At 43.0% G+C, this 27,478-nt stretch overlaps 1 long non-coding RNA gene across 4 annotated transcripts in view; it reads left to right on the top strand.

Moving 5' to 3' along the window:
* The window catches only part of LOC124849825, a 222,929-nt gene that overhangs the window by 2,808 nt on the left and 192,643 nt on the right, over positions 1-27,478 (top strand). The gene's annotated exons all lie outside the window — the stretch shown is intronic.

Genomic DNA, 27,478 nt, shown 5'->3' with positions numbered 1-27,478 from the left:
GGATATTCTCAGAGCTCGAAAAGAAGAAGTTTTCAGTGACGGGGTGTCAAAAAGTCTCCGCTTCCCGTCTATAAGTTCTACTCAGAGCAAAAAGTTTGGTTCTGTTTTGCTTCAGTTTTTTTGCACCAAGTGTCAGGCACACCCATCATCAAGCGTTAAAGCAAAACACTATGTAACTTCTACTGAGCAGCAGCGCCCTCTGTGGCCAAATGTGGTGATTACTTCTGTTGGTTTCCATGTGCAGAAAAAAACAAATCCTATCGATCTCTTGACCAAAGCTCTGTCTGGACAGTCCCACTCACTGAGGTGTATCCCTGGCTTCCTGAACCAAAAAAAGCTTTTGCTATAACAAACACACCAAACTGATTAGAAAAAAGTTTCCTCGATGAATATTGCAGACTGTGCCTCTGACTATTAGTCAGGCTCACACAGGAGATTGTACCCACTTACCAAAGTGACATAGTGTAAAAACAGACGTTTGGGGTGATGGGAATGAGAGAGGCACCATTCTCCCTATTACAAGTCACTTATCATCAAAATGGTTGTGACATGGATATTTTAAGGTAAAAGAAGTTGCATAATGCTCTTTTAAACTAACATGTACATATCAGTGCTGCTTAACACGGTGTCAAAACAGCTGGTGAGTTTGCATATCAACATTTTCCCTGCTGCGCTGGAAAATAGGAGCTTTCGATAATCCTGGTGTCTGTCGGTGAATGTCTGCACCAAAGCGAGCATTGAAATTTTCAAGTGTTGAAAATAAGAGCTCATCACGACGCGTCAGGACAAATTATGGCATCAATTATGAAACTTTGTGTGTCGTCGGCAGACGTTCAGCTGCGTGCCACATCAAGACGGCCTCTCAAGCACAGCCCCTAAGTTGTTTATTTGATTTAAACTCGCAGATCCCTTTCGGTAAAAGTTTAATTCATCCTTCTAACTCAAAGTTTCAGGCCTGCATTAGTTAAGGATATGCAAATGAACTTGCGGTGACCTCCTGCTGGATTTGTCCTCACACTAACCCCATGTGATGTGAGTGGGAAAGTAACCGTCCCAAGTTGTATCCTCCAGTGACCCGCTATTCGAACAGAAAGACCTCATGTTTCTCCAAGGAGATGTGAAGAAGGTCTGTTTCGTTAGTTATAGATACCACATCCATGAAAGTTCAAGGATTTGACCTTTTGCTGATTCATTTTGTTTAACGGAAGTTTTGTAATTTAGAATTTTTGTAAATTTTAATACGAAATTGAGAATGATTTGTACAGAATGGTCTCTTACACTTAGGTTAAGGTTAAGGCATGATCACGATTTGGATTAAAATGGATATAATCATATTATTTCAGCAGACAGCTGTTTTCTCCCCCACAAAAATACCCCAAAAATCTGGTTGCACACTACCTGACCAGGACCGTTATTGCAGGTTTAATTGTCACTTTAAAACAGCACTGCATGCAGGGTGTATTCTGTTGCATTAAAATCACATACAGGTCAAAGTTCATCCTGTAGTGATAAAATTATAAGCGAGAAATATTCAAAGGAAAAAACCAAAACATGACCTGTGAACATAATTTCAACTCCACGAGGTGGAAATACATTATTCAAGAGCTCTGGCTTAAACTGCATTTCATGTCAGCCGTGCGTCATCTGTGTACACTTGTTTGATGATTTATTCACTCGGTGCTGGCCCGTTAGTGTGACACATCTGTAATCTTCCATGCATGGCATCCGCATCCAGAAAACTAGATGTGGAAAATTGCGTGGGTGTCGCCGTGACCTTGTGAACAGGCGTTCGGTTTTCGCTGTTCGAGCCACAAGTGTCGTCGGTGGACTCTAAGGTTGAGGGTTAAAAGCTGTTTCATCTGCCACATCTCAATATTTAATGACCTCGGAAACTTGATTAAAGCGCTGGCCGTTTCTCTGCAGGCTTTTTTTTTTATGATCAAATAAATCTTAAAAGCAGCATTTTTTCACTGACTTATTATGTTATTTAGTTTAAAGCATATTTGAGAATTTGGACAAGGCGTCACTCAAGATTCAAGTTAAAGTTTGCAATAACAAGATGACTTATTTGCGGTCCATCTCATTGTCATTCTCTCTGTCTACCTCCCCGCGCTCACTGTTGTCACGGCTTAGGATTTAGAAAATATCTGCCAACTCTCCGCCAAGTAAAGCGCCAGCCAGTTTTCCTGTGAAACATGATTTTAAACTACTCCCGCCGACTGTTTCCATGGTCCCTGAGAAAGTAGCCACAGAGATGCGGTGTTATTCTAAGAAGCAACTAGCGCATTGTCTTTTTTGTAAGGGATGGTTTTCTGCCATTTAATAAAGACTACTATCATGACAGAGATTCAAAATGTGACGTGATCATCCTAATTTGCAAAGCTAGAGATTGTAGAACTTGCTTTCATATTTATTTTCATTGTTTAAATTTGATTTAAATACTATTTCTGTACTTTCAATCAGCATTAGACTGGTGTGTTTCTGTTTGTTCGCTATTGGAGGAGCATTTGTTATTGCATTCATGAGTTTACCATCACTGCAATTTTTCCAATTACCTGACAAAGAAAACACAGAAAATGACTCACCCGGGATGCATGCTCAATGACAAACGGAAAGCAATCATGGTATTGTTTTGTTTAAAATCATTACCTGCCAACACCTGCACCATTATTAAAGTCAGTGAATAAAAAGTCTGGAGATGTCTGGCGCGTTCTCCACTGATTAAAAAACACAACCACAAACAGAAGATCACCTTTGAATAAATAATGACAGGGAAGGAAACGTTCGAAGCATTAACAGACTGGTCACGTGTATGAAGAGGTGATGTCACTGCTCGGGAAAAATGATGGGCTGATGCAGTTGGCAGAACGTGTGTAGGCGCGTGTGAGTGTGTGTGTGTGTGTGTGTGTGTGTGTGTGTGTGTGTGTGTGTGTGTGTGTGTGTGTGTGTGTGTGTGTGTTCTCTTGAATTCTTGCACCTTGGGAGCAAGTGAAAGCTCTTCACCTCTTATTACCATTAAGTTGCCTTGAGCGAGACACCAGGGAAAATTCAGGAGGGGAAAAAAAAAAAAAGAGTTTGCTCCATGGCTGACAATCCCAAACTAATGAGGCTTGAAGAAATAAAACAAGGTCCTTGAAATGGTGCGAATGTGCTTGAATTTTAAAAAACCAGGGGCCAGAAATGTCCCAATTGTTTAAGGGCAGCCTTTACTACAGCACCTTGAATTATGAAAGTTGTAAGCTGTCAGTCGAGCAGAGCAGCAGCCATTTGTTTAATGTTTTTTTGGGGGCTTCCAGTTATTGTATTAAAAATCATAATATTGTTTAGTAAGGTGCATGATTGCACTATGTTACGTGTAGATCATTTGACTAAAGCTCAGGAGCAGCAGCCTTCAAACACTATCTGCCTGGCATGTCTGTTGCTTCTAGTTTCGTCATCCCCTTTTTCTCACAGGGTCACCGTTGGCCTGCCAAAGTCTGCAAAGTCTTGTGTCCATGCAGCAGTGAGAGGAGAGTTGTGCAGACTGACTAGCTTATGGCCACTGGGAAGACAGATCTCCTGTAGTGTTCAGCTTTGCCCCGTGCTTGTCTCGCTCTATTGCTAAAGGTGCTACTCTGTTCATCCGGAGAGGCATAGAAGGGGTGAGAGAGGTATCGCACTTTGCCCGTTTTTGTCGTTGGTAGCGTCGATGAACGCAGTCGACAGTGGAGTCGTCTTTCTTCTTCTCTTGTTTTTTCGTCGTGATCTTTCGCTTGCAGGTGGTTCGGCCCACGCAGCTCCACAAACATGCCCACAACACCCACACAGCAGCAGCAGCAGCAATCTGGGAACCGAGCGTTAAAACTGTAAAAAAGTTTGAGGTGAAGAAGGTGAACGGGAAGCGATACAGAACCGTCCCGTGACGATCTCTGGTGCGGCTCGCTGCACCGTCTGAAGTACGCGTCTGCCCCTGCAGGTAGTCTATGATCCAGGCCACTAGGGTCCAAAAAAGAGTTTCTGCTATGCAAAATGATGTTTATTTTTCCGTCTTGTCTAAAATCTGTGAAATTGGAATATTAATATTTCAGGCCTAAAAAAAAAAAGGTTGATGCATTTGCACCACAGGAACCTTTTTAGGAACTCACAAAAACCAAAACAAATTAAGATACAGGGAGAAAGTGTTAACCCCCACTTTCTATAGGTTCAGGAAGTTTTGGCATGGGGCCGACGGCACTGAACATTGCTGATTGGTCAAGTACATTATTGTTTTCATTGTTAAACATCCATTAAGTGAGCCCATAGAGATCACACAAGCACCATGCTCTGATGTATCATGCAGCTTCTGAGCTAACATTCTGGTTTTCTATCTATTAACTTTTTGCTCCCTCAACTGCAGAACTTTCAAAATTTGGTAAAACATACTTGATTCCGTCTAGTTATTCTCCTCAGATGAAAAGATCCTTCCCTGCAGGGTAGTGACTATGTTTTATTTATGTTTTTACCTTCATATTTTAAAGATACACTAAAAGTAGGTGAAATATCGCTTCGCTGACCAAATTAACGCTCCCACATCCCACCTGCGTCACCGGTGTGTCCCTGTTGCGTCAAAGCTCTGTGTGTCGCTCTCCCTCGGAGCTCTGCAGTGTTTTAAAACTGTGCCTTCGCTCTAAATCAATGCAACACGGTCCCATGTGTGAAATAATGTGGAGCTTGATGCATTCGCCCGCGGAGCACAGTCACTTGGCAAATGAAAAAAAAAAAAAAGCTAATTACTACACACGCTGCAGATATGTAATTTCTGTCTAAATGAAAATGACTGACAGTCATTGGCATGTGCTCACCCACACACAAACGGTTGTAGGTCTACTCCCGAAGTTACAAAAATAATACTGCGCTCACATTTACAGTCAACAAACAGAAGAGCACAGAAGAATTATTTAGTTCCCTCTCTTCCCCCCTTTTTCACCTTCCTCTTTTTTTATTGATCACGCTGACATTGTGCTTTTGTAGTATGAGCATTGCCCAGAGGGAAGTTCTGCTCTGTGTGCCCTTTGGAAATTTTCTTTTTACAGTTTTACATGTAGAAAGTTTTCCAGTGTCCAATATCTACAATTCATATTATCCACTCTGTATGGATCGCATATGGCTCAGCCCTGGAGCTGTATTTTCTGTTTGTGCATTTGTCCACATGTGCTTCAGATGAAAGTGTTGCACTGGCTTTTCGAGTGTGTCGGAGACGAGCACTGTTGCGTCAGTCACCACCGTGCTCATGTACCCACTGGGAATTAATCAAAGTCTATATACAAATTAAACCTTATAGGTATATATATTTTGTAACTCCACCAATGTGACCTCCGCAGTGGCATCACACAGGCCCACTGCCCCGTAAATGATTGATGGGTGGATGCTCGGTGGAGGGGAGAGCAGGAGAGGAGGAAAAATAAGTTTTCACCTGTCGAATGCTTTGCCAGGGGTGCAACGAAGAAGGCAGTGGCACCATAGATGCTAGGATATTTGAATAAGTCAGATGACGTGGGAGAAAGTTGATTTTTTTTCTTGGAAACAAACAACCGTCTTCCTCCATTAATTTCATCTGACTGTTAAGTCTCGTCTCGTTTTTTCTAATTTGATTCTCACATAGAAGCACTTAAGAAGATTTTCCTTAGCCTTTCTGAGCAATGTAATTGCCTCTTTATTTAATAAATTGCACCCACACGGCACTTTTATGAACTTCAAATGTATTGTTGGAAATCTATTTGGCATAATGTTTGTGTATAACTCTTGTAAAGTGTTAAAAACGCTGAGCGTTCCAGTGTATGATCCTCTTCAGGTCAGATGGGGGCGAATAAAGCCTGCAACCACCAAAACTAACTCAATATATGGATTAAAGAATAAAAGGTGTTTTTTTCCCCAAATAGTCTTTATTTGGGGCCAATACAGCACTAAACCCCCCATTAAAACTGGTATTAAAATTGGGTTTAAGTAATTGAAACATTATAATTTAAGCATTGTTTTCTAATCTCTTTAGATTTTTCATAAAAACATTGTTTACTCTGCTGACTAAACTTCCTTCAAGCTGGATTAAGCAAACAATTTAGCTGCACATAGGGTACTCAAATCGAACACACCTTTGCAGTAAGGCGTACTGTTTACCTCCCCATTATTTACCTCTGTTTGCCTGGTGTTCCACAACCCATGCGCGAATTAGCTCAACGTTGCTAGGCCTCACATAAACTGAACATGAACTTCTTCTCAAAGAAAGATTAAAATTTCACACGTGGCATCTTTATTTAAATTTGCCAAGCGCCTGGGTTTTCCTGCTTCTGTTGACAGTTTTCTGAGTTGTTGTCTCGGCTCCGGTCTGTCTTTGTTCTTGTGTTCTTGGTAATATCTGTCTGTCTGCTGACGTTTATGTAACACAACATTTCAACGGTCAACTCTAATCCATTTATTATGACTAGACAGTCATTTATTGATGATTAAGATGATTGAAATCTGAGCGGGGCGGACGCTGTGCATTTTTATTCCCCTTCTTCTATGTTGTGTTAAATTTCATACTAACCTGTTTTTTCTGCACAACCTGAATCTGTGAATCTGAACGTGTTGTCGTTTTGCCAAGTGACAACTCCCAATAAAGTTTTTTTTCAAATAAGATAATTGCATCCTCAACAATAGAAACAGGGGGTGGAGGCGGGGGGTTAGTCATGACTTGTAAAACACCTGTCCACTGACTTTAAAAAGAAAGCTCACTCCAGTTTATATTGGATGATTTGACAGCAGCCATGTGGGAAATTGGAACTGCTCTAGTTGTAAGATAGCAGACCTAATTTTCCAATATAAATTCAAACATATTGGGCCGAGATCCAGATCGTCAATCATTCAGGAGTCGTGATCTCCGTCAAACTGCACGTCGACAATGGCAACCAATTATTAGTTCGGGGTTTTAATCCATATGCTCTAATGTCTGCCGTGCTTCAGCCGGCTGCTGCGTGGATCAGTGGTTTTAGATTCATCGATTTAAATTCACTTGATACTTCCCCCCGAAAATTGGAGGTGCTTTTGTTGGGAATGGCCACGCTGTGGTGTGGTGTTGGTGCTTGGTTGAGATGGTGTGATGAATGATGAGGTCAGAGCATTCATGCCAAACATCTTTTTTTTTTTTCTGAATTGTTCTAATAAATTGAATCCCATAGTGAGTCGGGTGAATTCCAGGTCTCTCGCAAAATCTGAAAGTATTGTTTGTTTTCCAGATAATCAAATGAAAAGGTTTCCATCCCCTGGTTCAGAGTTAATTTAGCCAAATTAGAGAACATATACATTTGTAATGAAAAGTAATTAAAAAAAGACAAATGGGCTTGTCGGCTCCGCATTTTGGCCATATTTAAATTTTAATTCCCCTATTTTTCAAATCGTCAAGGCCAATCCACAATTCAGAATATATGGCCACAATACAAGGAGCAGACGATCAGGGTTGTTGACACGTTCAGTTGATTAAATGGACGTCTGTATGGCTGAATTAATAATAATAATAATAATAATAAAGTGACGGGCTCTTTGATCAGCATGCTGAATATCTTCCGGACTCTGGTGTTCATGTTAGTTTTGTGGCACTTGTTGATATGCAAAAGACGTCAGCTTTATTCTTTGGGTACTGTACTGACCTGATTTCCGATCGGCTCCAACGGAAATAGAAATCTGTGCCCTACCTGATTGGCATGATCAAATCAATGTGGCTGCTAGCAATGACAAGAAAAAAAAAATATTGCTCACAGCTGCTAATTTGTCCGTCTGTGACCTGCATCTCATCAAGCAATTGAGCAACAATCGCTTGTAATACTCCAAAAGCTTAAATGTGATTGATTGCCGCTCGCTGAAGTGTGGCCGTTGAATATTTATGCCTGCGTGAGTTTAATGGCCCGTGGGAGTGTGGCGGTTGTGTATCAACGCCTGTGCGAATGGCCTGAAAGTCGACAAATTTACCGACGTTTCCCTCTCTCCGCGGAGCTATTTAGTTGAGCTATGTGCGTTTTTGTCACTCGAACAGTCTGAAAGACAAACGAAAAAAAGCATCAACAGCTCTCTTCCCCTTAGGATTGTGAAGTATTCCCTGCACCCTGATTAGGCCGCGCTGGTTTGACTGGCCATTGCTCTCGAAAGACAACGGGGCCCCCTAATAGGCTAAATGGCCACAACCCAGGGAAGGAGGTAGAGAGGACGAGATGTCTCTCTCTTTACTGTCGTAAAACAAAAAAAACATTGGTGGAGAGAGAGTGAACGAGTCAGTGACGGAGCGGGGTGCGGGAGAGTTGGAGAAAGCGGGACGAGGGAACTAAGTGGCTTGAAATGGCTGTGGAACAACGTTAACGGGTCTGACCAGGCGATGAACCGGAGGGCAGGAGGCTGTCGGGTGAGGCCTAGCTGTGTGTGTGTGTGTGTGTGTGTGTGTGTGTGTGTGTGTGTGTGTGTGTGTGTGTGTGTGTGTGTGTGTGTGTGTGTGTGTGTGTGTGTGTGTGTGTGTGTGTGTGTGTGTGTGTGTGTGTGTGTGTGTGTGTGTGTGTGTGTGTGTGTGTGTGTGTGTGTGTGTTAGTATTTTTTTATTTTAAACTCCTGCACCCAGCAGACTAAATAATAGAGGTCACCTGTTGATTATGTCTACACCTGGTCCATAAACACCATAATAATGCTGCAGGCAGCTCTAACTCTGTTTCTGCCTCCTCATACAACTTGGGCATAATCAGCGATGTGTTTGTCAGGAGGGAGCGTTTGCTGTTGCGTTAGCAGCTCATCAGATTGGCGACGTGCTTGATTATATTAAGTATAAGCGCGTTTGATTTTGGCATGATGGCACATTTCACAAACAGCGCGGCTCTTGTTGGTCACTGTAGTGCCTTTCTCTATTGTTGAGGTCAAAATTAACCAACACTTCATTTGTGTTGGGCACTTGAGCTGCTCTTTAGCACTTTCGTATATTTACCGTATTTTCCGCACTATAGGGCGCACCGGAGTTTAAGCCGCAGCAGTTAATTTAATGATTTGTACATCTATAAGCCGCACTGGACTATAAGCCGCAGGTGTTTTAATGGTTAATTACAATATGTAAGAGTTCGTGCACAGAGGGGATTTTCGGGAAAGAGATGGCTGCTTTAGGAAGCTCCCATTTAGTAACATTTCAACAAACAAGTTGCATATTTGCATAACGTACTAAAACCACCAAAGTCCTCATCTTCAGTGTCGGAAACGAACAGATTCAGGGTGGCTTCGTCAGCCACTCTCCTCTCTCCTTCGTTGTCGCTCTCAAAACCAACGAACTCCTCTTCGTCACTGTCGGAATCGAACAGCCACTGAAGGGCCTCAGCTGAGCCTGTGGCGGCGTCCTCCTCTTCATCACGCAGCAGTCCGGCCTTTCGGAACCCGTTGGTGATCGTGGATGTTTTGACACTCCTCCACGCCACCAGGATCCACTCGCAAACTTGAGCGAAAGTTGCTTTTCGCTGCTTTAACCGTGGACCGCGGACCGGTCATAGAGCCCATAGAGTTAAAGTTGGTGGACTGTAACCTGTTAGATTTAGGAGGTCCCCTAGTGGCCGTTAGCTGTAAAAATCCATAGATTAGCCGCACCGTTATATAAGGCGCAGGGTCGAAAAATGGGGGAAAAAGGCGCGGCTTATAGTCCGAAAATTACGGTACCCAGCTCTGGTACAGGGAACTGTAGGTCCCCCGCTTGCTGATGCTAACATTAGTGACGCGTCCTCTTGCTTCTTCCTGTCTCAGCTCTCATCCTAACGTTGGTGTGGAAGAGTCACATGGCTGTCGTTGGGGTTTATAAAGCAGCATAAACTTAACCACTGTCACTGATAGTCTTTTTGAGAATCAATAAATATAACATGTATCTATTTTGCTTACACCTCTACTGACAGTATGTAAAACACCATTAAATCTACAAGCACAATGCAATTATCATTTAATTTCCATAACATAATGCCAGAAGGCTCATAAATAACCCAGGGAAATCGAAGGGTTTAGATTATTCATAGCTGAAATAAACATTTTCTCACATGTATGTTTTGTTTTTCATTATTAGGCACAACTTTCCTCTTATACTGTACATACTGATGACATGTCTCCAGGGAGAGTTTTGATATTATTTATAACTGAAATGAACATTTTCTAAAATGAAAGGCAGTAACCTGTCAGGGAATTTATTTTCTTCTTTCTCTCTTTCTTCGGGAAATCCAGTGACACAAAGATGGTTGATCAGAGGCACATGAGCCACATCGGCAGCTGTCAGGTCAAGAGGACGAACTACCTCTAAATCTTAGCCATAAATTTAGTAATGATTCTCACCACTGGTTCCTTACTGGCCAAATCACTGCTCATGGTTATGTATGTATGTGTTTATCTCCCCCCCACATTTGTTGGGTCCTTTCATTTGACCGATTGACATGGAGTGATTGTTAATCCATGTGAAAAAACAGCTGTGCATTTACCAACAGAAAGACTGTGTGTGGGTGGGTGTGGGTGTGTGTGGGTGTGTGTGTGTGTGGGGGGGGGGGGGTGTATGTGTGTTACTGTGTGTATATTCACAAGAGGTGGGCAAACATACGGACGCCTGTTTTATTTATGATTTGATGGTAATTGTGATGCTGATTTGCTGTGACAGTGGAAGACTCACACACACACACACACACACACACACATACACACACACACACACACACACACACACACACACACGCAAACGCACACAAACATGTAGCAACAGCTGCATGAACATGCTACTTACAAGCCATTTGTGTTTGCCCTAGAAAACAATTAACCTTGGGCAGAATGAATAAAATTCAATTTATTGAATGGCGCATGCAGAGTGGGGAGTTCCTGCTGCTGCTCATTAGTGTATGTGCAATACACGATGTACAGATATGGAACTGGGCCACAAGTTTCCATAAACATGAAGGCTTGTGCTGTTCAAGAAAATCGTCTGTGCACCTCTATCTATGTCTCCACCCAATGTTTATGTATGAGTCATATGCTGATGGATAGCCTCGCTCAGTGGGTTTTGTCACCGATGAATATCACAATGCTTTACCTGCGTTTTTCTTATTTGTGTTTTAAAACAAAACACATAGAGTGACGTGTGGCTGGCGGCGCGTTGGCCCTCAGAGGTTTCAACAGATTACCGAGTAATTTCAACTGGATGTGTGGTGTGAATCGGTCATCAGACGGATGAAAGTGGGACGGCCAAGTTGGAGGATGAATGGACCAGGTACTCAGGGAGACGAGAGATACAGAGCTGGAGGGGCAGGCTTCTTGTTTTTCGCAGTCTAAGCTACACGAGTCCCCATGAGATATCTGTGAAAAAGGACAAAGGCAGAAAAGCGGAGGGGGGGGGGGGGGGGGGGGGGGGGGGGGGGGTGGCAGGAGAGTGGGGGATCACACAGTTACACTTTGGTTTCCAGCATGAATTGTAGAATCTATTTCTAGAGGAAGTTGAAGCAATGTTTTCCCAGCCCTCCCTAACAAGCTTATTCATTTTCAAAGAGTGGAGAACAGCTGCACGAAGCTGCCTACTCTTGTTTTCCGTTAATGCAAACACGTGGATTAGGCAACCCGTGAATGTGTAGGTGAGGTTAAACACCTGAGCCCATTGCTATTTGTTCACTATGCACTGTAATTACATCTCGATGCAAAAGAAAAAAAAATGCATGCCTCACAATTATGAGGGAAAACACAGCATTTAATCAACATTATAGGCATGAACACCATATTAAATCACTGACACTGCTGCGTTATTGATAGTTGTGTAAAATTGATTTTTTTTCTCTTTTGTTGGTTGGCTTAGGTCAATCATGTAAGTGTGTGTTCAGTTAACATTATTTGATTGCTTTCATCCTTCAGTAATCTGCAGTAATTACTGAGTTGTGATGAATGATTATGTTTCTCAGTAAGGTAAAGTTACAATCATGCTTGACAAGAGGGAAAAGACACGTGCTGATCAGAACTAAGGTTTTTTTTTCAGTTCTTGGCCATAACCACAGATTAGGCGCTGAATCAGGGCCTGGGAGTAATATTGGTTTATTGTTATGAATTTTAGTGCCGGCGGTCAATGGAGACGGCCTTAAAGATTCTCTGTCTCTGTGTGTGTGTGTGTGTGTGTGTGTGTGTGTGTGTGTGTGTGTGTGTGTGTGTGTGTGTGTGTGTGTGTGTGTGTGTGTGTGTGTGTGTGTGTGTGTGTGTGTGTGTGTGTGTGTGAGTGAGAGAGTAAAATTGTGAAAATTGTTCCAGAAATTGGCAAATAAAGGTTTTTGCATTCTGTAACTTTAAAATTGTAACTTAATTTGAATAATTGGAAAAATTAAATACTCTTAAAAACGTAGTTAAACTTAGTTACCTTAGTTACTTTATCACATTGACATACTACTGTAGTTTGCGTCGCCACATTGATTTCCTCACGCGTTCCTCTGCTCCCGCAATGATCTGAGACATCGTCACGATGCTCACGCTGCACAGTCGGAACATTCGCTTCTCTCAAATGAGGCACGATTTTCAAAGTGTGAAACATGGACCCGGGGGGAGGCAAAAAAAAAGCCTTGCAATGATCTGCCAAGCCCAGCCTGCCAGGACACGCACAGGTGTGAGACGATGGGAACACACACAACCCAACTTCTAAATTGGCGGCATGTCTTGTGCAACAGCTGTGCCAGGAAACGGATGCAGCTCAGCCAAAGCCGAACTACTTCTTCTGCAGGGAAGCTGGAACTGATGAAAGAACGAACATGAGTCTCAAGCATCACTTCATGTTTGCTTTCGATGACCACTTACACAAAAATGCTGCAGAAACGTACAGATGAACGATGTAGATGGTTATCGATTGAATTGTGTGAATAACGCATAATGTTAAAAGGGCGGAGGATGTGCCGTGTCTCTCTGCGGGCAAACTGTGTTTGTTATTTACCACGGCCATCAGTCAAAATTTTAATAATTGACCTTTCCATCCATCTGGCGTTCCATAATATCCACATGTCACACAACCCCACTCTCATTTTCTAATGATTTCCCCGGGGCCAAACCACAAGGGCTGACTTCTGCGACGGGTTGGATGGGTTGAACATCATTCTTGTCACCACGCTGCGTTCGCTGACAGTTGCCAGATTACCAGACAGCCATGCTCTGCATGAGGAAGTCTCAGCTAAGGAACCACAAGTACACAACTCCTGCGGGGAGAAAGTAAAGTCCAGAAGTGAATTAAAGTGTTTGTGCTGTATATTTACAATTAATTATCTATGGGCTGCCCCAGATATGATTTGCCTAGTCGACATATATAATTACCATCGCCGAGGAGGTTATGTTTTCATCCCTGCAATACCATGTCAACCTGTCCAGGGTGTACCCAGCGGTTATAAGTTGTATATAAGTTATATAAGTAGTTAAAGAAGTACTCGACTAAGCACCTGTGGTTATCGAACACTCCCCACCCCTTCTGGCTTGAAAACTGGCTGTTTAAAAGTTTGTAGCTCACCTCCCTTGTTAATGACGAGGGCTATAGTCAGTTTGAAGTCACAGGGGTTACCATGGGTTCCAACAGTGATATCGGAAACCTCTTTATTTTGCAGCCTAATCCACGGCTCCTGCCCAGCAAGTTCAAGAGTAATGCCAAACTGTAGGTCAGTGAAATCCAGAAATTTCAAACAGAGTTTGACGTGTTTGTTATGGCGACAGCGGGAAGCCAGAGATGATGATGATGATGATGATGATGGTGGTGATGATGAGTTTTTCAGTTCAATGAATGATGCAGTCGGAGCTCCGGACAAGCGATTGATAGGCTTTGTTTTCTGTACATAAAAACCACATCTGGGACACTTTGGCATGTGGCCTGGAGAAGCTGGCAATTGAACCACCGACCTCCTGACTTGTGGACAACCTGATACACACCCCGAGCCCCAACCGCTCCACGTGAGCCCCAGCCGACGCACTATGCCCGACTTAATCCTGCGACTCTCTGCAGCTACTTAATTTATAGTATCCGAGCCCGAGAGGTGAGCTCCGCACGATCCCCGTCTCATCTTTTTCTTGCCACCGCTCTCCACTGCATCAGAGGCGAGTCGTGCTCCCAGCTATGTGCCGCGCCTGTGGGGAATCTCGTCAGTCACCCGGACGCAGGACACCTCCCGACAAGGTCACGGAGGTCTGCCATTTTGAGATTAAAACGGCTCCATCCATCCAGCGCGCTCCCCCCTCCGGGCAGCCATTATCATAGCAGATCGCCATGCCAAAAAAGCTCAAATGGAAATCCAGCGCACCACGGGCTGTGACCTTCCAGCAGACTGCTGTCATTTTCAGGTCTCTCTGTCTTGTGAGATGGTGATGGTCGGTGATTATAGTTCTCTCGTTTCCCTGTGAATAGGTAATGATGGTGTTTTAAGTAGGAGAAAAACTTAATGATTTCATATTTGTCCAATTTTAGTGCGTGGTTGAAAAATCTATCCCCTCTGCCATTTCTCACAATGTTTGTGTTTAAGTTTATTATTAATGCACGTGTGTGTGTGTGTGTGGCATCAGTTTGAGCCAGGCCAACAGCCGGGATGTGCAGGCAGCCTTGTTATGGTCTCAATGCCCAAAGGTCTAGCACAAACACAGCTGTCAAAACTGGCACACAACCCTTATTAGTGCTTACTAGTGAAAACACGTTTACTTGTGTGAGTTGAGTTTGACTCGTGGTTCGCCAAGGGAGTAAGGGGTTCAGTCTGGCACGGGGGAGTGCAGAGCACTCAAGCCTTTTATCAATCTATCCATTATTTCTCTGGTGAGGTTAAAAAATGAAATGTCTTTGGCGTCAGAGAAAAAATAATCCAGACACCACAGCACCACTTCACCTCCCAGTTAAATGTCTCTTCACGAGCAAACGATGAACGTTAAACGTTGCTACTCACCAAGTTCTCATGTCTGTTACACTTTTTGTGTTTCTGTTTGAAGGAGAGGATACATAAAGAGAGATGATTGCAGCACATTATGGCAGCAAATGTGCAGCCAAATAAATAATCAGCATCAGCCTGGGGGAAAAGAATTAATTGAGACTTTCCCGTTGGAATAATGGATGTGGTATAAAGTTTTTTTAAAAAGTTCCAGGTCCAGATGCAGCCATGAAACAATCCAATTTAGAAATTCCTGCAAAATCTGATCTGGCAGCAATCACCAATATATGGTGAAAATGAATTGATATTTAAATGTAACACGAAGCACCTTTTGAGGGGATACAGCTGTTTATTTGTACACATTCATTAATTGATTAGCTTATTGTGTGATGAGAAAGCATCTGGTTTTACCTCTGTGTGCACAGTTGTGTTTTGCTGTTGTCTTTGCACAACAGACAACTGATTTACAAAGAATTGTGATTCTTCTCTTCTACAATTCTGAATCGATTCCATCAATCTTTTTGTGCATCTTTTGTGCGTTTTTGGTCTGCCATTGCTGTGTCACAGTAGCACTTTTCTGCGCCTCCTGTGTGAATGCACGCACAGGAGGCGCAGAAATCCCGGCACCAATCTTGGCACTGATTTATTTATTTTTTAACAAGTGAACCGCTTAAAAAAAAGTTTTTTGGAGAAGGTGTGATAACTCACATTATATCTGTCGTGTTTCATCACGTGACATGAAATATCACTGTTACACTGCTTTGCCTTCTCAAATTTTTCGATAGCATCTTTGACTTCCTGCCTTCTGTTCTCTTTCCCTATATTCTTCTTCACAACAGCTTGTTCCATATTTAGACGGCATTAAATCTGAATTGATGGGAAAGGGAGTTTGTGTGTGTGTGTGTATGTGTGTGTGTGTGTTCGTCTGCCCTGGAACAACTCGGGTCCTGGTGGGGGCAGAGACGGGGAAGGGGAGATCGGGGCATTTAATGCGAGTGTGAGGATAATGTGTGTGTGTGTGTGTGTGTGTGTGTTTGCATATGAGCACTGTGGGGAGGTTTGCCAAGAATGCTCGGGCAGCATGCGCCCGCGGGGGTTAAGGAGGACCGGGACGTATCTGTTTGGAGATGAATAAGCGCACCCATACAGACACGCGCACGACGCGTCTAATTGGCAGAAGACAGCTGCTGCCAACCAGAAAGACCCATGTGAAAGTACTCATCGTGCTCTGGCCCACAGGCAGCCACGCCACACTTCACAATGTACCCCTCATCGTAATGAGCGCAAATGCGAGCGAATTCATTTCCCATCTAAAGCGCTTTATTTACAAGTCATATAGCAGCACAAGCGCTAACAACCCTTTGATTGTCATCATCTTTATCGCAGTTATGGAATATTGTCTTTGCTCTAACTCAGATATTCATTAGACTGGTATCGAGTTGACATACTTGGTTTCCTGAGCAGAGAGGAAAGAGATTGTGGTTTACTGCTATGGGTTGTTTCTGTTCATTAAACAGTCAAGTGGTTTCTAAAGCGCGCAGCAATTCATAGCACATTATCGCATACAGTGCGATCTTCCTACAGAAACCACAAAATCACACTTGCAAATTGTGTTGTTGTCCTAATCCAAGTGTGCGTTTTTGCACATTAATGGGGTAATGTTTGATTCCAACATGAAATTTGATCTTTTCCAAAATGCACTAAAGGTCAGTAATCAATGATTTAAAGACTGAAATTTATGTTCAAGGCAAAAATGTTAATGACGACGGCTCAGTCCATCGTATGGGCTCGGAAGAGTTACTGAGGGGATCTGGTCCAGGGGCCCAAGGAGTCGGGAGTCCCTTCCCCCTTGGTTAGAGCCTCTGTTTGAAGTGACCAACTTAAACAACCACAGTAAACATTATAGTTGTGTTAATTTCATATTTTTGGTAGGATTTCTTTAAGGATTGACTTGCAGGTCCCTGGGGGTAATATGTTATGACATTCATGATGAATAGATGAATTGATTGAAGTTAATTACATTTTAAATGAAAACGCTGAAGGCTCTGAACCTTATAACTGTCACGGAAGTTGGATTTATTGCAGGACTGCATGAGTTACAGGTGGCTGTTTCTAATAAACTGGTAACTGAGTGTATGTTGGAATGATTTTGAATGTGCAGGGTACTGCAGCAACAGCCTGATAACGGCGCATCTGGAAGATGTATATTTCACCCTCCTCCTTCCCTGAATTCTAAAACGTATCAATCATAGTAGCAGAAAGAGAACCCAAAAGTTCAATCTTGTTTTGTGTCAAGTTGATTTAAATTCAGCAACAGAACACGTTCAAAGTACTCTGAGAGGATGTTGCGTCCTGCATGTGGACCGCTTGAGCGCTTTGGGTTTTGTGTGGATGCCTCACGGAGCAGAGAGAGAAGTGAGTGAAAGACGGTTCAGGAGACAGATGGCTCGGCTGTTTACAGAACTCAGCCATAAGTGTCATTTGTTAGTAACTCATTACAATGATCCTTTCACTGATTAAAAAAAAATGCTCTCACTGATGATGCATGATACATAAACTGTCTCAGATTCTGTTGCCAACCCCCACCCCGCCCCGCCCCCGTGTGCCTGCAGTGGTCCCTCTGCCCAATAGATGGAAGCAAAGCCACACGGACCAATGGGAGGGGAAAAAAATTGTCGGCTGTGAGTTTTCCCAGATGGTGGAGTGGCACTCTGGAGCTCTTCTGTCCCTTCTTTCCCCAAGAAGGCAGACGGGTCCTTTCAACTCTCTTCAATCAAGTTCATACGAAGGCAGAAGGAGACCCAGTGCTTCGCGAGAGCTTCATTCCAAAGTGACAGGCACCGCCGTTTCAGATCCAACCGACCTGCCCCCTGACGGGGTGGGCTGGAGTGGAGAGAGAAAAACGGCAGTGGAGAGATGAAAGGGAGAAACGACATATTTCATTACAGAATGCAGTTTACAAGAGGCCATGAAGTTTGGAAAACACAAAATACATCAAAGAAGATGGGGGACTCGGGGATTATCTCTTTCTCTCTTCTGGCCCTTGATCCAACTTTGGACCCTGCAATTTCAAAGCCTTGGGTGTATGTAATACTGGGTCTCCACTGTTCTCTCTCCTTGCTCCATCTCCCTTTCTAATTAATGCTCCGCTATATGTGAAACCTAGGATTAAATTAGGCCAGGGAAATCAATGGCTGACAGCACAGGAAAAAAGGGAGGAGAGCAGTAAGCAAGCCGTCACATTTTAATCAGGGGTTGGCGAGGATCAGACGTAATATCGGTGGGTGCCCCGCTGAGGATGAGGGAGAGTCACATGCACGCATGTGCACACACAGTGTGTTTCCACATGTGTAAGCCCAGTGTCAAGGGTATCTTATGAAGGAAGAGTGTGTGATGTCTGTGGGAGAGGTTGGACCCTGACGTTCCCACAGAAGGACCTGCCGATCCCTGGAAGTCTTGGAGGCATGCATGGTGGTGCAAGACTGCAGCCTCAGCGGCGGCAGCAGCAGTCCTGGGAATTGGAGCTACCCAGCAGCGTGTTTTCACAAACCAGCCTCAAATGAAAAAAAAAAAAATCACACTCAACTCTTGCTTACATGATTTCACCAGAGTGCGGAATCTTAGTAAGTGTTCACGTCGGGGGCATGAGCACGCGTTCCAGTGATCTCGCATGGACGTCTCTGTTGATGCCCCGTTAATGGCAGTAATAGACTGAACAGTGGGACAGTGAATGGTGTTCAACTAGATTGTTTTATGATTCGCAGTTACTGGCCTTCGTGAGGTAGTGTTAATGTTTCTTGTTGGTAAATTTTCAGTCAGCATGGTCAGCAGGTGTTTATGCATATATCCCCGTTTCCGGGTGTCGTACCCATCGGTATAGTCTTAGGTTTTTCCCCTTGTGGTGTTGCACAACCGCACCGTGCGCCTTGATGACATTGCTCCTCCACTCCCTCGCTTGGGTTTGAAAACTTCAGACACTGCTATGTCTCAGATGGGTCCTTAGAGCAATTTGTTCCCCCCACAATCGTATGACGGTTTCATTTTTGAATAAAAATGAAAGAACTACCCTGTTTCACTTTAAAGTAATGAAGTGCTGAATCACAAGGAATAAAACTTTTTGAACACCAACATACAGCCGAGTTTCAAGTGAGCTATATGAAATACAGCAGTCCTTTAAAGTGCCCCACTTTTTTAATATATATTTTTTTTATATCTATTTTTCAGTTTTGTTGAGTGTAGTTTTTAGCTCTGGACCAGAAAAGGGGAGTATATTGGCCCTCTGGGTCCACCTAGCTTCTCCAGCTGAGCAAGGTGGTTGTTGTTCTGGGTGAACTTGACCACATCTAATGACTGCTCCGTCTCCTCCCTGCCGGAGCTCTCCATAGACCAGATGCCAAACAACGTTGCCAAGGGGCACGACCACCGGGAAAAAGCCTGCCGAAACTTTCGGATATTCTGAACAACAGTCCCAGCATTTATTCTGTTATTGTGCATTCATGGGACAAATGAGATTCATCACCAGCAGCTATTACAGCATAACGTTTGACTGTTCTCTCTTTTGTTCTGTGGTTCACTTCCTCAGAGAGCTGAGGTGTGGAGGGAGACTCCACTCGCTGTTATAAACTGGACTTTGAACACTTCTGCGAAATAGAGCGACATCTTCAACGACAGTCCCGGGGTCACATTTGTTCTGAATTGTTTCAAGCATTTGGAGGCAGCATCAAACTGCACTGGTTATCTCTAAATGTTGTCTCCTGAGCACAAACCCTTTAATCCACAGTGCTGCTTCCACTTACACAAGACAAATGATTGTTATTTTTTCTTAAAAAGCTAGACAGCCGTCCTAATTCTCTTTAGCTCTTTTGACATATAGAAATGACGGCTGTTAGTTTTTCTTTGCCTAAATCTGTCATTGACGTAATTATGGGTGGACCAAATGAAGGGTAGATATTGTGGCTGTAGGTTTACCTAATAAACTGGCACCTTATTTTGTATTGTTCTTTTCTATTCTTGCACCAAACCTTGCAGCTGGTACTTCTGCCAACAGCTATTCCAAAGTTACGAGCAAAAATATCCTAAAAAGTAAGAATAATGTTCCAGTTGGGTTTGGAGTAGTGTTCGTTCCTGTGTGGCTGAATATCCTTCGCCTCTCTTTGCTGTGAATTCATTGCTGCCAGCTGCATTTCTGAGTGGAGCCTCCTGGATCCTCTGCTTTCTCTACAATTAGCTTGCCAAGCAGCACCCCCCCATTTACTGTGTGGTTTTAATGCAAACCAATACACGTAGCAAGGCCCCTCAGGACATGGTACCTAAGGCTGAACATCCTGCTGAAAATTCAACTGTGCACTTTTATATCAAAGATTTACATTGATTTTTTTTTTTTTTGCAAAGCAAATGATGGTGTATTTAAATACGAGGCAGTTCTTTTTAGGGGGATGGAAATTTAGGGTCAGGTCACTGGAAGTGGAAGAAAATGCCCTCTGTCAAAGTGATTACTGGGAAAAACACAAACACCTCGGGACACTTTTACGTTTCAAAAATGTAAAAGAGCTGAATCTGCTGATTAGAGCAGAAAAATACATCACGTCTCCCACATCAGCACGTGGACTTTTATACTTTTATGCATTCTAATGTCAAAGCAGTAGCAACATTTGCCTCGGGTTAATGCAATTGTACGCATGTGTAAAGAGATAATACATGAGTCATGTCTGAGATCATGACAGTGCAGAGTTCATGGCAGTGACTCATTTTTATTAAATATACTGTTACCGTGAGTATGATGCAACTGCAAGCTTGCAATTGGAACTACTCTCGCTGTGAGCTCCGGCATTAAGGCAGATCATTTGTCCACTTTTTTTTCTTGAAATGTTAGAAATGGAATAAAAGAGTGTGCTCACTGTAGAGGTTTTTTATTATTATCATGGAGTGAATGAGTTGCTTCGTGAGCCGTCAGTCATCACCATTGCAGGTGACGCCGTGGTACCGACAGCTCAGTAGGAGGGAGGAGAAAAACATGAAGAAGTAAGGAGAACGAAGGTTGAAAGAAAGAAGTTGGGATAAATATAAGAATTCAGTGCTCCACATGGATGCTATCTGCTGTGCAGGTATGAGACAGAATTTAAACAAGAATAGCACACAGCTGAATGTAAATGTGCCGTAAACAGTTATAGTTACCTGCCCCAAGTTAACTCTGGACAACACAGATGTTAGACTCCAGGACGTGCAAGAGGAGAGGGAGGGAAGGGAAACGATGAAGGAGCTAGAGTGTGGAAATAGACAATTATATTAGAAAGGACTAATATTGGTAAACATATTTTACCTCTGGCATACCAATTCAAACCAATGTCAATCCAAATGTAATGTGTGGCACCAAGAGGACTAACACTTCTACGCATTGCAAGCTGTCAAGCACTGGGTAGAGCTGGCCACTGCCGGTGAGACGGAAATCTCTCCATATTCCAGACGCCACCCAGTCAAATATTAGGGGAATTGGGAGGAAGTGCAGAAATGAATTGATTTGAATGAATCTGATTTGAATAAATACAGCCACAGGAAGTGAATAACAGACCTTTTCACACATTTGGATGAACGCCGATGGAGTTATTTCGTCAGAAAACAAAATCACACAAAAATTAGGATAATAATATATGATACAATGGGCTACAACATTGGGACAAGAATCCGGAGAGGGATGTTTGAATATTCCCATTGCGAAAAGTGTAGGAAGAAGTTTGGTGGGAGTTGAAAGGGGCAGAGGAAAAGCAGAGAGTGAGGAGAGGAAATGAAAAAGAAAACAGAGGGGAGATTCATGGCAGCACATTAAAGACGAGTGGGAAGACGAATATAGGAAAGGAGCGCGAGAGAGTGAGAAAACATGACTGAGGAGAACACAATGTGGAGGAAGGAACCCGGGGAGTAAATGAGCATCCCTTAAAAATAGCACGCAGGCTCAGCAGACTGACAAATTAAAAAATAAAACAAAAATGACTACTTGCTCATTAAAAATAATTTTTAAGTTTGTATGGCAGTGATGCTGAGGAGGCCAACAGTACTGTGTCTCCATATTCTTGCCTGGGATATTAATATTAAAGGTTTGTAGTGAAGTGAGCGAAGCCTCTTGTGAGTATGTGAAGAAGTGACACATTGAAGTGGAATGAATGATCCATAAAGAATATGTCGATATTGCATTCTGTATTGTATCACTGCCAATTCTGCCTCCTGCTCGGAGCTCAATTTTGTCTCCCTGCTGTCCTCATACGAGCACTAATCCTTTTTTCCTTTTTCTTTGCCCCTGGCTCCTCAGGCCTATAGCTTCTGCTCGGTCGCTGCCTTTTTCTTTCTCTCTGACTTACTACGCACTATACTCTGGTTGTACACTCATCAGACGGCTTGCCAAAAAGGAATGGGCCAACAAAAAAGACTTGAGCTCCAATGTCTGTCGGAAACGGTGACACCGTGGCAGCTTTCAATCTCTTCCTCGGGATGGATCGATAAACTTCCCAAGTTTGACCCATCCAAGCGCGAAGAACAGTTCAAGGCATTGCAGGGTCAGGGGACTTCAACATTGTACTCTGTGAATTTGACAACACACTTTGTCAATTTTGTTAGCAGAGGTATTAACTCCCATTTCCAAATGGCATCTCAGAAGGATCAACAATTTGACAGCAGAAGTTCCCCTTAAATGTACCAGATTTGTTACACAAAGTCTTGACTCTTGACCAAATATCCTTTGGGTAGGCAAGAGGAAATAGAATAGTACATTGAGTTAGCCAGAGTTGGACAGACAGTGAACACAACCCAGAACACACTGAGTACTTGTCATACATTGGGTGCAAAAGCCCTGTGATATGAGTTTGATTTGAGAAACTCAATCAATTTACACTTTACGGCAGAGTTTGAAGGTTTCCACTGCCCCTGCCTATGCAAAAATTGCTGACATGGTAAAGGCTGTCCTGCAAGAGTGTTATTGCATCCAGTGAGATGGGGCTACTAATTTGACAGCAGTAATATGGGTCATATACTGTAGCCTCCCAAGAAGGGTCCCCCTAGGCTGCCGCAAAGTTGGTGCAATGGTTAGAAATTCAACTAGCCACCGAAGTCCCGTATTTTATTTATTCACCACATAGTAAACACCAACCCTGAAGCCACTGATGATTCAGTGTCTTGCCCACAGGTCACCTGAGCGGGGGGTGGGGGGTTGATATTGACTATGACAGGAGGATTGGACAGCCTTCAGTCTTCATTTGCTCCTCAATGTCAACTCCTCCTGAAAAAAAAAATAATCTGTTAAGCCGTTCAAGTTTGTCTAAAAGAGTGTGGCAGCATTGAAGCAAGTCCAGAAAAATGCCTGGCCGATGAAACGTTTACGGTGTAAACAAGTGCCAAACATGAGGTGATTAGCTGCACTTACCAGAGACTTCTTGGTGCCAAATTGTTCGGAGAAGAGTGGCTGTCCTCGTGTTACAGCCAAGAAAAAGTCACCTCACTCTCCTGATGACTCAGCGTAACTGCCGCCGCCTGAGATGTCCTCACACCTTTGGACAACCAACAATCGATACATGCTTCCGTCATTGTCTGAGCAGCGCCACAGTTAAATCATCCATCTCTGTGCATGGATCAGCTCTTTTGGACTCGGACTTCGCTTCGTTCAGTTCAGGAGCCATTTCAACCTCCTCCCCATCCGGCCCCTTCATTATGAGGCAAATGCAGAGATAAAAAATATGACGAATTTCAGTCGAGCAGAGGACATTTGCCATTTCCTGACAAATACCCCTGTAACCAGTTTACTGCCGTGAAAGCAGAACTCAGTACATTTAGTCTTGTGTAACAGTTCTGCAAAGTGTTTTCAACTTGCTATTTTCTGCACTACGGAAATAGATATGGTAAAATATTCACTCGGGAATGGATACAAGCAATTTCAGAAAGAAACAACTAAATTTGAAACAGAATATGTGCGTAAGTGGACACCCCACCCAACATGTTAATTTAAAAGGCTGCAATATAACAAACCCAGAGGAAAATTACTTTGTGTAAATGAAGATGTTTTTTGTTCCATATGAGAACTTTCTTTCTCGTTTGGCTCATGCCTTAGCTCCTTTTTCACCCTGATATGGACTCATTCTGTTATTTTCCTCAAATGGGTCTCAGATTGGCAAATCTCAAATTTGCTGTTCCAGGGTAGCCATGTTCAATTAAGATACAGAATTTTTACTATTTATTAATGTAGATTTATAGTCCAGTAAAAAAATCAAATAAAAAAAAAAATCTCTATTTTTTTGTAATGAAGGGGAAGTAATGGAATTATTGGTGATCCTGAATTGATAAAAAAATTTGAATTTAACTCGAGGTGAAGCAAACATGTAATTATGGAACTGTTAACTGTATGAATTGCACTACACAAATAATCCTGGATATAGTGTTAATTATGACTGCTGCATTCGGAGCAAAAGAGTGTGGCATTTCAATTACAACAGTGTGAAGAGGTCAGAGGATGTTTGGATAGGTCAACAAAATGTAGCATATTGATTGTTTCATACAGTCAAAATGTTGTTTTGTCTTAACATCATTATTGTTCACTAAACCCGACCCAAGTCATTTTTGTGCCTAAACGTAAAAAACCTAAACCATTATCAAAACAGACATTTAAGTGTGATAATGTGAACACTAACAGGCGGCTTCAGAATTGTTATTGTAAGATAGTTGCAGTAGCTGTAGTGTCACATTTAATCATGTTCTTTTGTTCATGCATGACATGTTTACTTCGATGTTGTTCGATGCTAGTTCTCTTCATTTTTTTGTGAGCAAAGAGATCAACACAAGTGATTCAGGTGCAGCCTGTTTCGCTCATAGACTGTGTGAATTTCAAACTTGACCAGATCATTACAGGTTCAACCGTCGTTCAAATTTCCCATTAAACGCGGCAGCCCTGGTGTGGTGTGCCGCAAGGACGTTGTTAACCCAATGGTGCACATACATATACAGTCAATTTAAAGACCTGCACAAGGGCGAAATATCAATATTTCCACATCACAGATAATAAAAAAACCACTTTATTCTCCCCTGGCATTAAAAAGGGTTTCATAGTAGCACATGCCTCCACACAGTCTAAAGAAGCCTCACGCCCAAAGTCAGATCGTCGTCTTAATTAATTGGACCCACAAACACTGTAATTGGCCGGATGTCACTTGCCGCGTGAGGCAAGCGGATCCTAACCATGTTCCCAGAAGTGACAGTGAAATCTCCATTACCAGTACATCGGTATTGCTCAGTCTACAACCCTCGGTTACTGTTGTGTCTAATGGTCATTAGGGCCCAGTGCAGGACTGACCTTGACAACTGCCTCCGCCCGTGACAGTTTAATCAAGTGCTCCGAGCACCTTGCCATTTTTCTTTTGTGCTTTTCTCTGCACGTTTGTACGATGAAAGTGTTGTGTCTGTGCTTGTCTGCTGTTTGTCCGACGTTAAGTATGGTGCACGTGTGTTCCCTGTGTGTTGGCTATGCTGTAAATTAGTATTAGGGACATTCGCCTCATTAGTAAACTTCATTGGAGAAAAGTGTGTTTGACCTCTTCCATCCTATTGTTCGACAATGTCCCGTAGTCGGAGAGTTACACAGTTCCAGGAAGGTTCAACTCCCTCATTAGTTCTGAGGAATACGATACCTACATGAAATTTTTCAGAAGTAGGTAATAAAGAATTAGGGTTACAGGGGACTTGCACTGCCATTTAATCTGAGGATTTGGTTTTGGTGCATATTCCCAAACAAATTGTCAATTAATTCGAGGCACTTCGCGCACAGGAAGCGTCTGGTTTTCTGTGGCCCCCGTGGCAGTTACCTGCTCTGCTCGGTTAGGATTGCAGCTGTGGACATATTATATAGCACTACAGCTATGTTTGTGTAACAGAAGGGTTTGCTCGTTTATCTTCTCATAATCTTTTTGCCCCAGTGCCAACAACTGCTGTCAGTATAGCCAGTTAGCTTTTTGTGTAGGTTAGGGAGGACATATGTGTGTGTGTGTGTGTGTGTGTGTGTGTGTGTGTGTGTGTGTGTGTGTGTGTGTGTGTGTGTGTGTGTGTGTGTGTGTGTCTGTGTCTGTGTGTGCGGTGCATTATTAATCGCAGGAGCGATGACGTGACACGGTTGATGCATCGGCTGCAGCTTTGATAAATGCTTAAAGGCACAACGTCGTTTAGATGGTGCAAGTGTGATAGGAAAGAATGATGGAAAACGGTGACAAAGTTCTAGATAGACAGACGGGTAGCTTTGTGTCTGACCTTGCCGTGACCTCTGTGACGTCCACAGAGTTCACCCATAGATATTTGTCAGCGTGAATCTGATTTGCAACTAAAAAGCAAAAAAAAAGCCTCAGATTAGTGCATTGAGATTTATTCCCCAGATTCAACTTTAATGGCTCCCTAATGTAAAATGTCTCCTTTTGGAGGATTTATTTTCTACATGGACTAAATGAAAGGGAAGTTTTACTGAGTAAAAAAAAGTTGTGTGACTCGGTTGACACTCATTCATTGGACTAACGAGCCCAAGTACTGACTTCAGCCCCCATTGTTTTCATTCGGACCCTTCAACTATTTCCACATCGTTATGTTGCAGCCTTTAAAAGTGTTCCTCATATATCTACACTCCACCAATGACACATCATTTTATAAATTCAGACCCTTTGCTGCGACACTTGAATTTCAGCTCTGGTCCCTCCCATTCCTCGTGATCATCTCTGACATGTTTCTACCACAGGACTTCAGTCCAACTGAGGTAAATTCAGTCGATGACATGATTTGGAAGTGACTTTCAAGTACAGTTTAGTTTTAAGAGGCAGACTTTCCACAAAGTATACAAAGTGTTATGAGAGGGACTGTCAGAGAAGCAAACAATTCCAACCTCGAGTGATGGCATCTTCCTTCTTACTCTACCATTTCTGGTCTCAGTCTCCCATGCCCCGTCTCCCTCCCGCCCTTACACCCTCCCCTCTGCCCTCCCGTTCCCTCCCCGCTCCTGCTTATCCTCACCCGCCCCCTGAGAATAATGAGTTTAATTAAAACACTGAAAGCTCCACATGTCAGAACAGGGGCGGGACTAAGAGGTGGGTTAGATCAAATGCTTAGGCAAATTCCTTGCTCTAATTCTCTCTTATTTCTTCTCCTTCACACACACACACTTCTTCCTTTTTTTCCCATTGCGTTAAACTACTCAGCCTTTTTCTGTGACTCGCAACCACAAGGTTAATCACAGCAGCAGCCAATGTGTCCGTCTCCGTCAGTCCGTCATGGAGTCACTGGGCCGTCAGCAGCTCTGCAGTTGGCTGACTGTGGTTTACTGTATTACAATATACTTTAAAGTATTAAACTTGAAAGTCTACTACGGTCCTTCTGCCTTGGCTTTGTCATAATTTTATAAGGGTTCTTGATTTTGCCTCAATACAAACGTCTCACTATTGTGTTTTCATCTGATATGTGGTTTGGTTCATTCATTTTTTTATCTTTTCCTTTTACTTTGGGCTTGGGAGTGCCAAAGGAATCTGAGGATTAGGAGATGTTGTTGACAATTTATTGAAATAAGTTTAACAGAAAAAAAATAT

Source organism: Scophthalmus maximus, chromosome 2, assembly GCF_022379125.1.
Source record: "Scophthalmus maximus strain ysfricsl-2021 chromosome 2, ASM2237912v1, whole genome shotgun sequence".
Lineage (NCBI taxonomy): Eukaryota > Metazoa > Chordata > Actinopteri > Pleuronectiformes > Scophthalmidae > Scophthalmus > Scophthalmus maximus.
Note: the sequence above shows the minus strand (reverse complement) of the source record. Positions and strands in the feature narration are given on the sequence as shown.